The following is a 12,748-nucleotide window of genomic DNA, read 5'->3' on the forward strand; positions in this document are numbered from 1 at the left end:
CATTTGAGTTCTGAATTCATTTTGAGTTCTCAGCCCATTTTGAGTTCTGAGTTCATTTTGAGTTTTGAGTACATTTTGAGTTTTGGGTCCATTTTGAGTTTGAGTACATTTTGAGTTTTGAGTACATTTTGAGTTTGAGTACATTTTGAGTTTTTAGTTCACTTTGAGTTTGAGTACATGTTGAGTTTTGAGTACATTTTGAGTTTTGAGTCCGAGTGAGTTCTGAGTTTTGCGCTCAATGTGAGTTTGAGTTTGAGTGAGCGCAGATGTGCTGCTCAGCATTGAGTCTGAGTTTGAGTGAGTGGTGATTCGAAAAAAAAAATTGTGAGTGAGTTTGAGTGAGCCGGGCCAACTTTGCCGGTGTATGGTGGTACGTCATTGAAACAGATAAAGAATTTGGAAAGAAACAAAATGGAGAAAAAATGTCCGCCGGGTGGGGGTGGGAACCGAACCCACCAGCTCCAGAATACCGGCCTGGTACGATGACCATTACGCTACCAGCGGGGCTATTTTCCTCTACGCTTTCCGGGTATCTATGTTGAGGTAGTTTTTTTTTTTCTGCGTTTGGGGGTGGTAGCCAGCGAGGGCGTCTGTTCTGGCAGTCTTGGTGCCATAGGGAGCTTAAAGGCCAACTGCACTCAAAATTTTTTTTTGTCCAAATAAGTAGTCTACGCTCTTAAAATCACCATGGCGAAATCCTTAGCTTCGTAGTCACAGAGAGCGCTAGGTACCCCCGTTCAAAGTACCTCCGAGCAGACGACGTTAGCACCTGGCGGAGAGTCGCCGTAACAAGTTCCGAGCGGCCTGTGACGGAGGTTGGGGAACCTGTCCCGTGAAGCTCGCGCTTCTCCGGCGACTTGCAGGGCGCTCCGCCGGGCGCAGGGATGCGTTCGCCTGGGGTTTCTCTGCTACACCAGCGCGCTGTACCGGCGTCGCTATCAAATGTTTAAACTAACCGCATAGGCAGTAATATCCCCCATATTTCTCAATGCAAAAAAAAAAATGTTTAGAAGCCTAAACCTATTCAGGCGCTGGGGAACGTGTTGGAGTTAGCAAAACTCTTTTTACTTAAAAATAATATTTTTACTCAAAAAAAAAAAATAGCGCGAAAGGAGCACTTGCCTTACATTTGTCATTCCTATTGCATTTTCCACAGAAAAAAAAAGATATATTATAAATTATAGACCACTTGCACTTCCGCGTCGAATATTGGCCTCATTTGGGCTGGCCCAACGCCACCTTTATCCTTTAGACATTTCCAAAAGTTTTACGACCCAAGTAGAGTTCTTGTACACGCGGCTATAAACATTTGTGCGACTTTTGTCTCCCTAGCTAAGTGAACCAAAATCAGCCTTTCACGTAGTAACAAATACACCCGCAGAAATATTGGCCGTCGTATTTGGGAAGTGCAAAAACTAAACTGCTCCTCTCCTAAACAAAAGATTATATTTTTGTTCGATTCCCAAGTGAAGTATTACTTTGAGCGTTAGATTTAGTTTATTTGAAAGTAAAACGTTTTAAACAGTACCTGTCTCTGGTTAAAGTAGGAAACAGCGGTAGATAGGAAGTGTCTTCGTGTTTTAGTGCGTCATTTAGCTCTGGAGGCGGGCTTATAGTTTCAGATCCCTTTTATAATTCGATTCTCGATGTGCACACCGGGGAAAAAATACTGGGCCGATATTCACGAAGCTGTTTGCATGCAATGTATAGTAGAAATAGTGATTTATCTCCGCCCGCGTGCGATTTGTTCCCTTCAGAGAGGGCGACGTGATAGCCGAGGGGTCGGCTATAATAAAAGCTACTTTTCGATATCGTATACGAGCAAATAGCTTTGTAACTCAGGGTCCGTTTTCTACTTGCAATGCCAAAAATTGCTATTCCGGCAGTTATTATGATGGAAAAAATTACTGTCGGGCGGTCTACGTCATCTCGATCGATAGCAACGGGATGCCGGAATTGCGGCCAACTCCATTATCATGGGCAAACGTTAGTGGAAGTTCTTCTGTGGAAATAAAAAAGCGAAACGCGGCGCTACTACGCGCATTTGAAGGCGGCTCTGGCGCGGTGCTTCCGTTCCCTCACGTACGTCACGTCCGGCCGCCGCTATGGCCGCCTTTTCTATTCAGTTTCGGTTCCGAAAACGCGAATGTCGCGAGCCGTTTGCGTCGCGCGCGTTGATGTTTGAAGCGCAGTATATTGCATTTCGCACCCTTTTTATATGAACTTTTAGGTGACGTTATTTTTAAGTTGTCGAAAATTTGAGTGCAGTTGGCCTTTAAGAGGGTTCACACGCTGGTCGGCCACTCTCGACATGTCGTAGAGTAGACACTCGAGTCACGGCCCGGGGGTTAAAAAGAAAGTCCCTTTCACCCCGAGTAGTTCGAGTTGCGCTGGCTACCACCCCAAAGCGCAGGAAACAAAAATACCTCAACGGAAATTCCCCAGAAAATGGAGAGGAAAATAGCCCCGCCGGTAGCGTAGTGGTAATCACACCAGACCGGCATTCTGGAGGTCGCGGGCTCGGATCCCACCTGGCGGGCATTTTTTCTCCACTTTCTTTCTTTCCAAATTCTTCATCTGTTTCAATGACCTACCATATCCTCCCCTTTGCTTTCCGAGGTTTTCTTGACTGCCAACCCTTATTTCTGTCTTATTTCAACGAGCCCTTCATTTCCTATTCTGATTCGCTACATGCATAGCGAGGGCCTCTGTTCTGGCAGTCTTGGTGCCATAGGGAGCTGAAGAGGGTTCAACGCTGGTCGACTACTCTCGACATGTCGTAGACACTCGAGACACGGCCCGGGGGTTAAAAAGAAGGTCCCCTTCACCCCGAGAAGTCGGAGTGGCGCTGGCTACCACCCCCAAGCACAGGAAAATATTACATTGACATAAATACCCCAGAAAGTGGAGGGGAAAAATAGCCCCGCCGGTAGCGTAGTGGTTATCGCACCAGACCTGCATTCTGGAGGTCGTGGGTTCGGATCCCACCTGGCGGGCATTTCTTCTCCACTTTCTTTCCAAATTCTTTATCTGTTTCAATTACCTACCATATCCTCCCTTTTGCTTTCCGAGGTTTTCTTGACTGCCAACCCTTATTTCTAATATATATATATATATATATATATATATATATATATATATTGTGTGTGTGTGCGTGTGCGCGATATCCATCGACTGTCAGTACCAGTCCTACAGCTGGTTCGACAGAAGATTTCACGCCAACTTTCTTGTATTTAAATCGTTTATACGTACCGAATTATCCAATCGAACTGATTTGCCCAACGTGGTTGGTAAGAGCTCAATACACGGTACGCTTAATGTTACAATGAGAGGGACGTAATCAGTAGGAACAACTGTAAACTAGGACACCAACATTACGTTCCGTGGGCTTGTTCGCACAGCGGTGAGAGCCCTGCGTTTTTGACTGAGCCGCACAACTCCCAAGTTTGGACACGGCGCCTTTTTATGCTCATCATTTGCACCCGCTGGTTTGCAGGAGTGGCTGCAAACACGTTTTTGCTCCCTCTCAGAGCCTCGTTGTCGGCTGTAAATGGTTCTGTGCGTTGCATGACAATGAGGGAGACGTCGAGACGAAAAAGCAGCCACTTCGGCTTGGCTCGGAAACTCGAAGAAGTGCAGTTTCTCCTTTGGCATTGTCAGCCGCAGCAGAGATCAAGATGTCGCTTGAAATTCTAATCGCGGCGCGAGAAACGGTTCATGCAGTAACGACGTAGCGCAAAGACAGCATTTACCGCGTATTGTGTGACAGTTTCCGGGCCGTCAGAACATGTGTGGATGCTATTTACGCGGACTCTACGATGCGAGAAAACGTATTGCACGAGCTCGAGCGAGGGGGAATGACATTGCCGGTAGTAGTCGGTAGAAAGAATTTATGCGACTTCTCAGCCGCGGAATGAAGTGAAAAGCTACCCGAAAATACGCCGCAAGAGATTTGGTACGCTCGAGGGATGGACTTTCCGGCCATCCGAAAATGCTAATCCGGCGTAGGAAAGCAAGTAAGCAGGCATCATGTCGGGATGTATTCCCTTCTGTTCGTAGTTGTTGGAACGAGGTGACACCAGTCGCATGTTCGCTCCCATTATTCAAAAGAGCCCGCACCACCATCGCGGCTACCTAAATTTAGAGTCACAGTTGCAGTCGCGAAGCAATTCGCTGTCCAGCTGCATTATGTCTGTTCTCAAAGTACATCGTGCGCAGACAGATACTCATATTATCTTTGTGCAGACCGCTTGAAGCGGGACTTGATGGTTGTTTTGGGTCCTTGCAATGGTTGGGTCCCGGCCAATCTACACATGCAACAAAAGCTCTCTCGGTGTTTCTTCAGAGCACATGATTGGGCAGCGTTTGTGAAAGGCTTCAGTTTATGTGTACTGAGAATATTGAGCGCGTCATCCCACACCTTTTTATTTTATAATTATGTTTCTCTCTTTTTTCTTTTGCTTCTGATCATATGACGTAGCAAGCCAGCGCGACGGCTCGGCTAACATCGCCCTTTCCCCTAAACTCTCTCTCTCTCTCTCTCTCTCTCTCTCTCTCTCTCTCTCTCTCTCTCTCTCTCTCTCTCTCTCTCTCTCTACGCGCGGTAAATTTAGAAGTTAAAGGATATTTGTCCGTGCTTATCATGAGTGAGTGTATGCGAGTTGAATGCTGGTGTTCAAAGAGAACAAATCTCACATCCAGACAAAGAACAATCGCTAACAAGAGTATGACAAAGCCAGAGGCTGGTGCAATGAATGGGAAGGGAGCGACGGGACTAATCTAACCGGAGCTCCCGCGGACATTTCATCCGTGTGCTTTGTGTTTCTGGGCTGGCGTCAGTCGACTTTATCAACAAAATTTACCGCGCTGGTCAGCAATCGACGAAAGGGCTTTGTTTGCAGAAGTTGGGCTCCATTAGCAGGGCCGTTGTCCATCGTGTCCGTCCTGCGGGTCGATCCGTTTGCTCCGCGCTCTCCATCGAATTCAAGACTGCCGCCAATGGACGTGCGACTAACGATTGCTTCTGTTAATGCGGTGATCACGGGCTGACACCGGATGCCTAACTGTGACTTGGGACATGCGCTTTGGTTTGGCAGGCTGCCAAAGCGTGACACGTGAACTTTCTAGGAATCGGGAAAGTTTCGCAGAACTTTACGCGATTCCTTGGACAGAAAGATATCATCTTCCTGACAAATTGAGCCGCGCGACAATGCACCATTCTCAGAAAAGCATGGGTTCGTGCTGTTCAGTGTTCCCTAACGGATTTCCTTCAGAGATAGAAAAATTAACACGAACAGAAGTCAGACAGCTCTTGTTTCTTTCTGCACTCTGCCCGTGTTAGTTTTTTTCGTGTACTGAAGAAACGTCGCCATTATCTGACTTTTAGTATCTTGTAGGGGTGGTCAAATGATCGATTAATGTTTTAGTCGCGATGAATTTTTTCGACCGGTTGAAGTCATGTGTGAACCAACTAACTCAAGGGTGCCGCTTTGAAATTGTGCACGAGCGTGTCGAGAATCATATTCGAGTTCAAACAACCCGCCTGATGTTACAACAGAAAACGGTGCAAGTATGCTCAGAGCTGATAGTGATTAAACCTAGAAGATTATAGCCAAGGCAAACGAGAAAATTGCTGCTATTAATACAAATTTACACGGTACAAAAATCTGCAAGCGGGCATTCCCATCATTTGGCCGTTCTGTAAACTATCTATGGTGTAAGAAAACCACGATTAACAGGTGTCCTCTGCGATTCCACAAATAGTGCGAATGACGTACGCGATGAAAAGCTCTCTCGCCCACATCAGCTCCATGATGGTTACCTGCTTACCTCATTTGAAGTGTCTGCGAAGAAGCCGACGAACATATTGATCCTATTTTTATTATTATATTATTATGAGTATCAATAAAATATTATGTGTAGTCGTTTTTCTTTCTAAGTCAACGTGACCGAGTTATCGATCTATTCACCGATTGAAGCCAGCCGATCGGACAAAAATTTGTAACCGACGTCCAGCGCTAGTATTATGTAAGCAAGGCTTTCTTACACTTGTTCATTACAGTCTAGAGCGTATAGTGGCACCAGTACAAACCTACCCCATGCCTCTAGACAATGTGGGGTCCACTGGGAGCGTTCGCTGACGGCAAGTGTACAGTGTTCCAACGGCGACTAACTTGATGGCTGCAGCCACCAACGACGACATCCATTGAACGCCTGCACCCTTGCAGCTGGCGCTATTTTGATGGAAGTCGCTGCTACAATTGGATGTGACTCAGGGTTTATAAAGTGGTTCTTGTTGAATACTATGTAAGACTTGTTAGGTAATTACATTGGTACGTAACAAAATTACAACAGTGTAAGCAATGAAGGCGGCAAGAAGGTCGTTTGTACGACATTTCGATGCATGCTGGAAAACTAGATGTACAGCCTCCCAAATTTTTAATAATGTAGCGGGAGCGACTACCGATCGGCATGTCAGCGCCTTATCACGGTTTTCACGGGCGAAATAGGCGAGGGTACGTGCACGCCCATAGAACTATCTGCTGTGTGAAGCTTCGTCTGCTCCGCTGTTCTCCTCAGGACAACACACCCCCTGCGTTTCTTGTCTTGCAAGCATAGGCGTGCGCAGAGTTCTAGATTAGGGGAGGCAAAGTCTTACCGCTGCGCCCCCCCCACCCCCCCACCCCCCCACCCCCACCCTTACACCAACTCCCGACCTCTTCCCACTGAAGGCCTAGCGGTCCGAACGCAGTGCAGAGGAATGGTTATAAAATTTTTATTTCAGTGCGATGGAACTGCAACACGTACAAAATATTTCTGAGCAGAAATTTGTACTTTCATGTGTTACATCGGCAAGGTATGGGGCAAATTCGGCGCCCCCCTTCAGATGATTAGGGGGGGCGGCCGCCCCCCCTGCCCCCCCTGTGCGCACGCCTATGCTTGCAAGGCCGTTTCGCTACCGACAAAGGTAGCTTGACAGCGTGGGGCACAATATTTTATTTTCATCAGATTTTTCCCTTATCGTATCACATTTCGCCTGCGGTCATCCCGGCCAAAAAAACCGTCCTGTTTTACTTTTATTTATATTTCAGTGGCATTCCTCACGTAATGCGGGCCAAGTGATCCGAAAGAAAAATCAAACACACAATTGATATGCGCACGCGCTTCAAATAACCACGGTTTCTCGTGAACAAAGTCATTCAGATGCAGTGGCAGGGGGTGTACCACTCTCAAGGAAACAGCGTAGCAGAAGACGCTCCACACAGCAGATTGTTCTATGCGCGTGCGCTTACTCTCGCCTATTTCGCCGGTGAACACCGTGATAAGGCGCTGACATGCCGAGCGGTCGTCGCTCCCGCTATATTATTAAAAATTAAGAAGGGAGGCTGTACCTTCGTTTAACGCTTCACGCCCTAAATACGAGTTTTTCTGCTCTAGGAGTATCAATGTAGATTACCAAAAACCTGTCGTCATTGCCCGCTGTTTGCCGCGAGAAGCCTCGGCTGAAGTGGACAGAGTGGCGGGGAGTAATAAGAAAGGGGGGGAAAGGGTAGCGGGAGAGGGATTACGTAAGAGAGATGACGTGTCGTCCGAGTTCGCCCATTGTTCGCGCAATCGCTGGGGCGGGGGGGGGGCGGAGGGGGGGGGGGGGGAGTACTGTGGCTACGCGAAGCGGTGTTTTTGAGTGTAGTGCCAAGAGCGCATGCGCGTGGAGCACAGTTATCTTCGAGAGGAGTGCCTCTTATAAAACTTCTGTTGTTGTTTCTGGCGTGAGTTGTTCACTCGCCTGGCTCTGCCGAAAAGCGCGTTCCAGCAGCAGCAGCAGCAGCAGCAGCAGCAGCACAAATTTGTCACACAACTGTTTTCGAACTGCCATCGCAAACCCCACCGCGTCAATCAGGACGATGGCCTTTATGTTCTATAAACTTCTGAGTCATCATTAAACGGTGTATCGCCTTCAAATATTACATACCTTTGTTGAGTGGCAGGGGTAGGTTGATAAGAAAAAATTTTTTATGGCACGAGAAAACGGCCGATAGTTTAAGTTGGATAGTCAACTCGAGGTATAGTATGCAAGGCGCGCCGTCAAATGGCCAAGTGCCATCACGACTCGGCGAAGACAAACAGAACACACGTAGATAAATTACAATCCGATCGGCTCCGCATTTCACAGTTCGCGTGTAACTCTTCTTTAGCTTCTGCACTGCTATGCAGATGAAGACGACAGAAGCAGATGCGTGTCGCGTGAAGTAGAGAAAGCGTTGCAGACGACCTCAAACGAACTTCCGTGTCTCGGCTCTCGTCCGCATCCAAAAGCAAAAAGCAGACGGGGGCGTCCAGTGCAGTCGGCCATCCCGAAGCACGCACTCCGAGAGGCGCCGCCGAGAGCGGCGTAATTAAGACTCGGCCTTAAACTATTAGCGGGAGTATCAATCAGCGCGGGAGTGCTCGGAAGGCCTCGGCGCGGCCCGTTGGTCTGGACTGCGGCCGCAGCCCATTTCGCGGCCTTCCGAGCGAAGCCCATGATACGGGAGCGCGACGTCTACTGGGAGGGGGAGAGAGGGAGGGTCAGTGGTACAGCTAACGGAAAGCTAATTAACGGTCACCGCCAGCGGTCGAGGCGCGGGAGCGGGTTTTGCGGGTGGAAAGGGGCGACGGGAGGCGGCCTCGGACGTGGCTGACCCGGAATGTCGCCATCGTCGGGTAACGACGAGGCCTGGGTATGAGCTCGGTGTCAAGAACGGCTCGCTCGAGCGTCGCTCAGAGTGCGGGCCGAGAGGCCGGCGAGTATCCAGCTCTTGGCGGGAGTCGTAACGGCGTTAATTCTTCTGAACTCCCAGCTCGGTCGCGCGGGCTCGTCAGCATCGATTTCGGCGTGATTATAGACTTGACCGCTTAGAGACCCACTGACGAAAGTTTTCTGCCTCGCGAGAGCGCCAAGCACATGGACACTTTCTCTCTTAGGAAAGAAAACAGGAAATCAATGGAAGCTTCTGTGAAGGACTATACTTCGTACACCAGGCATGTTTCGGCTGACAACCCACAAAATTTACAAAAAGGTCTTCAAGGGCTTATTTTGCAAGAGGGAGAGGAGAGAGAGAAATGACGGAGCGGAAAAGAGGGAGGAGGCTGACGAGACCGGAACTGAACTCCAGTTCACTGTGCTATGCGCAGGAAACTGTAATTGATGAAGACGGATGAAAGGCGGGAAGACGATGAGCTACGCCTGCGGGAAATAACTAAGGGAATGTGAACGTCACAACGTGCCAGCCGTCCTAAACCCGCGCAAGTCCATGGCCTGCGTACTTTGGCGAGTCCACAACGGTCTTTCCAGAAATTAGTTCCCGCAAGGCAGTAATGACAGGAAATAAATAATTACTTTTTGGCTTCTCAGAGTAATTAGCGCGTGAATGGAACGTTACCGCAGACTGTGCACATATAAAACAGGAATTAGCAGGCAAAGAATTATTTGCATCATCACAGAAAATGGAAGGCGAACATGTAACAGAAAGAAAAGCTGTATTTTTGCTTGACAAAGACCAACGACAGCGGAATAAAAAAAAATGGTTTCGTAATTATTGCCAAACTACAGGAAACGTAAATTTGCGTTGCACCACGCATTTTCCGCTGTCCTAAAACACGAGTGGACGTGAACTTTGTACTCAATTGAATGATGTTTGCGCATTGGCTGTAGACTTCATCACGTAGCGTCACACCACGGAAGAAGACAGCCATGGCAGTCATGGGCGTGGTCATAAATCAGCGCAAGGGAGGTTGGCAGAGTGAAGTAAAGGAAAGCAAGGAAGCTCGGCAAGTTTGTGCCTTCTTCAGACTAATGGAGACTCTCACCTCTGGTGTCTTCAGCCTCCCTCTTGTTATTAATTGGTTATTAATAAGCTATGTACATATATACACATACTGTACATTTTGAGGCCGTAGTTGTGATGACAAATTTACAATGCGAGATTTTTTAACTACAAACCTTTATAGAAAGCCCACAGACCGCCATCAGTACCTCCACTTCGGAACCAGCCATGTAAAACACAATAAAACTAGCATACTTTAGAGCCAAGCGGTTCGTTTTTAAAAAAATATGCTCGCAAGAATCCGAGTTGAATCAACACTGCGCGGTACTCAGTGCCGCCCTGACTAGACAAATATACCCCTCCCCCTACAGATTATTGACGACACAGTGAAACGCGCAAGCAAGCTTGATCGCAACGCACTTTTACTCCCGACGAGGCAGCCTCGCACTCAGCAAACCACTAATCTGGTTCTCAGTTATTCATCGTCAGCCCCTAAAGTAACATCAGTTCTTCGAAAGCATCGTAACATACTCATGCAAAGCTAGCGGCTCCAAAGCATTTTTCAAGATCCACCTCGCGTAGTTTATCGGCGATCAGCAAACCTACGCGATTCACTCACCTCGCCTAAGACCACTCGCCCATCTTACATTGGCTGCGAGCCCTGTCAAAAACCGCGATGCCAAATTTGCTCCCATATGACGACATCTGCCTCACCTAGCAGTACAGCTTCCAATTCTGACAGTAAACATAAACGGTAATTTTACTTGCGACACCGAGAACGTGATTTATTAGCGAGTTTTAGCTGACTGTTTTTCACGGTTCGCTCCGCTCCGATAGCAAGCGGGAGCGCGATTGCGCATGCGTGCAGCCCTTGGCAGTGAGCGGCATTGGCTCCGGTTGCGCTGAGCGGCCGCCGATACCGGAGCGGACCGTTGAAAACGGTCAGCTAAAACTCTCTATTTGCTCGAATGTACGGAAGTCTTCCAAATTTCGCCTCAACAATCACAAGTCGCATATGAAGACCCTTCCTAACATGCCGTTATTCCAACATATTAATGTAATCGGTCACTCATTCAAAAACATAAAAGCAACAATCCTTGAATCCCGTTTCCGCTCACATCATGATAGGGATATGTCAGGGAATCGTATCTCGTTCACAAATTAAAACCTATGAATTGGGCTTAAGCGAAAGCATTCGCGCGCTGGCTTTCTTGTCGCACTGAAACTGGTCTCTGTGTAATCTTCATATTGTTGTTTGCATAAATATTTTTACAGTGTGTATCGGCAAACGTGTACACAGTTGCGCACGTGCCCCAAATCAGCATTTTTTCCATCCTAGCTCCAGTATCAAGTGATCACAACTTTACCGCATTGCTTACAAATGGGTGAATGTTCAAATGTCACCGTATTGCATTGTTTGTTTGCTTGTTGTCGCTCTGCATTGCATATATCATGCTGACAACGTTGCTTAGTGGAATGATTATCCCGTTGTTTCCATCTTTCCCTTCCTCTCTCTTTATCTGTAACTACCGTAATTACCCGATTCTAACGCGCCCACGATTCTAACGCGCACCCGATTTTCTTGGCAAAAAACCCGAAAAACTTGCACCTCCGATTGTAACGCGCACGGAACTTTGTGAGCAAGAAAAACGAATGCGAGAGAAACGGGCGATTTTTTTTTCCCGAAGTAATCTCACATCTCACTCCCCGTCGCTCTCCGCTGACCACAACATCTCGTCCTCGGTGCCGTCAACGAACGTTCAACCATGGTCGATGCGATCGTGGCCCACGCCTCGCACGCCCATCCTCCGAGCTTCTCCAGAGGCGCACGCTTCAGCCGACTGCTCGTTTTGAACGCGTGAGAGCCGCTGCTGCCATTGCTGTTATCAAGCCCGCAAGTGGAACGATTTGACGATTTGTGTGAACGCCGATAGAAAAGCCTAGGTGCTTATGCTTCCTGCCATAGAGTTTCTTAGTAAGTATACTGTAAGAAACTCTATGGCTTCCTGCCTCCGAAAAATCGTTGTTAAAAGCTTTGGCGCCATCTTCAGATGGCGATGGGTGGGATGAAATTTCCGCTGTTTCGGCAGTTTTGGTTTCGTATCCGATTCTAACGCGCATGCGATTTTTCGACCTATTTTTTCGGAAAAAAAGTGCGCGTTAGAATCGGGTAAGTACGGTATTTAACTCTTACTTTCCACTGTATTCTTGTCTTTTTTCCATTCTTTCTCTTTGTGTCTCTCGTGCGGCTACCACATTCTCTTTTCGTCTGAGTGCCATGTCACTATAAAAGTTTCTTCGCCTTGATATATAGCCATCATGTTTGCAGTTCGAATTTCATTTATTTAAACCGAAAAAGATGCACGTTCAATGTACACAGGGACCCAACAATATTGTCGAAGGGCTTCATCAACTGTTTTCATCCCGCCCTACACAACACGTGTCACCGTGTTTACTGTGATTGGCTCCTGATGTTTTATAAGCTAGGTTTCTCGACGTTCGGTTTTATGCTGAAGGAGGCTTGCCCCATGCCGAAACGTTAATAAATCTTTCAGTTCGTTACCCCTTCGTATTGTCGTTCTATATATATAGTGGAACCCCGCTTATACGTAGCCCGGACTTACGACGACCCGCTTCTTAAGACGGATCACCGCGGTCCCGGCAAACTCCCGATAGAGACAATGCGTTAAAAACCCTGATGGTATGACGCTCGGGTGCACGCGGTTCGCTTCATACGACGGACCCTGGCGCGGATAAACCAGCGCTTTTCCCATATTTCACACCGCTTCGCCGCCTCGTCCTGACGTTCTTTGTTCTTAACCCCCGTTTGACGGTGCAGCAGCGTCGACCGGTAGGAGACACGTACCCGTTGGCACCGCAAAAATTTAGGTGACTCTCTGGCTCTGGCTAGCCGTCGCAGCAAGTCACTGTAGCAAGACAGC

The 12,748-nt window shown here is 47.9% G+C and overlaps 1 non-coding gene across 1 annotated transcript; it reads left to right on the forward strand.

Moving 5' to 3' along the window:
• Positions 1-2,923: 2,923 nt before the first annotated feature.
• Trnaa-ugc (transfer RNA alanine (anticodon UGC)) lies at positions 2,924-2,996 on the forward strand. The gene has a single exon. It is a non-coding gene; the product is annotated as a tRNA-Ala (tRNA).
• The last annotated feature ends 9,752 nt before the right edge of the window (positions 2,997-12,748 follow it).

This window comes from Haemaphysalis longicornis, unplaced genomic scaffold (assembly GCF_048455015.1).
Source record: "Haemaphysalis longicornis isolate Haplotype H1 unplaced genomic scaffold, Haemaphysalis longicornis Haplotype H1 scaffold_7, whole genome shotgun sequence".
NCBI lineage: Eukaryota > Metazoa > Arthropoda > Arachnida > Ixodida > Ixodidae > Haemaphysalis > Haemaphysalis longicornis.